Source organism: Buceros rhinoceros, unplaced genomic scaffold (assembly GCF_000710305.1).
Source record: "Buceros rhinoceros silvestris isolate BGI_N320 unplaced genomic scaffold, ASM71030v1 scaffold22466, whole genome shotgun sequence".
NCBI classification, from domain to species: domain Eukaryota; kingdom Metazoa; phylum Chordata; class Aves; order Bucerotiformes; family Bucerotidae; genus Buceros; species Buceros rhinoceros.
Window position 1 is genome coordinate 952 of NW_010416070.1, and position 1,197 is coordinate 2,148.

A 1,197-nucleotide genomic window follows, 5' to 3' on the forward strand; every position below is an offset into this window, starting at 1 on the left:
GAAGAGAACCCTCCTCAGCTCCCTGGGAGCTGTCAAGCGTGGCAGACTGGCTTAATTACAATGGAAAGGTGTGAGCAAGAGGGCACGCAGTGGATGTGCCGAGCCCAGGACAGACAGCGCTCCCTGGGTGGGGGGAAATTCTCCCTCTCCAAGAGAACCCATGGGAGATGCTGGTGGGAGCTGGTGGGTGGTGACGGGAGTTGTCCTCTCTGGGGCGCACAGCGAGCACTGCTTACCCTCTGCATGGTCTGCCATGGATTTTCCTCCTCCCTGGACCTGGCATCCTTCCTCCTCTGCGGTGGCAGCTCTGGGGCTTGACACGTCAACTGCCGGAGGGGAAATGGCAGGGCCAGAGCGGGTGTGGAGGGCTTTACACTGACACCACTTTGGGGAGGTGCTGGCAAACCCCTCAGCTGTCACCGCCGAGCACAAGGCCACCACCAGCAAATTCACTGATTTACTTCTTTTTTAAGGAAACTCTGCAGCTTGGAGCTCAACCCATCCCCAACCTCCCGAATTTCCCCGTGCAGCTGGTGTGAAGGGCGAAGCGGTGCTGGACGCTCCCCCGGCAAGCCGAGCCAGCAGATGGTAGCGCCATCCATGCAACGAGGTGAGGCAGTGCTCAGCGCTCCATCGCTGTGAGCGGGGGCTCGCTGCAGCTGCTTGAGGGGCTGCTCTCCTCGCCGGGAGCCATGCAAGTCAGACAGAAAATGGGTTTATTTCCAGATGCTGCAGGGAAACTCATTTCGATTGACCAGGCAGGCAATAGTGAGGTATCCTGAGTTTTTATTTCAGTCCTACTCCACAGGAAACAATATTCACTAGCGTTATCTTCCTTATGTTTGTTTTTATTTGACCCGACACTGTGTTAAATATAAAATACTGACTGAACAAGAACGGACGGTGAAAAACATGAGATGCTGAAAAGATCCCTCGAACCCTCCTCCACAGACATCCTGAATGTTACGAGTCATTTAAAATTAGTATAAAATAGGAGGACATTCTGATAACCTGCTCTGTGCCCCCCACCCTGCTTTGCAAGGAAGGGTTTAGGAAGCAAGAGAAGAGGGGGAGCTTCTCACGTTCCGAGAAGCCCGCTTGGCAAACCCAGGCTCGAGGCAGGGTGGCGATGTCCCCAGAGGAGCCCGGCCACCCATTCCCTGCCCTGCCCTGCATTTTCAGCCGGAGGCTGAGATG